Source organism: Trachymyrmex cornetzi, unplaced genomic scaffold, assembly GCF_001594075.2.
Source record: "Trachymyrmex cornetzi isolate Tcor2-1 unplaced genomic scaffold, Tcor1.1 scaffold978, whole genome shotgun sequence".
Taxonomy (NCBI): domain Eukaryota; kingdom Metazoa; phylum Arthropoda; class Insecta; order Hymenoptera; family Formicidae; genus Trachymyrmex; species Trachymyrmex cornetzi.
The window spans coordinates 21,970-22,227 of NW_017300331.1; positions in this window are offsets into that span (position 1 = coordinate 21,970).

A 258-nucleotide genomic window follows, 5' to 3' on the forward strand; every position below is an offset into this window, starting at 1 on the left:
AATTAGAAATGCATTATATGTACGAACCTCTTTACATATGCTTTCTTCTTCGAAAGTCTGTAGAAAGATGCGGGAAATTTCTTTCACTGATGAGTTTTCATTATTAAATATTTATAACTATTTTTTACACTACACCACACTGCACTGCAACTGCACTGCGAACTCACTTCTCTGCGTAAACTCACTGTCGTCGCTGCTTCGATTGTTGACAGAATGACAGGACACGCGTCGCGCCTGTTGTCCTTCTCAAGCTCTGCG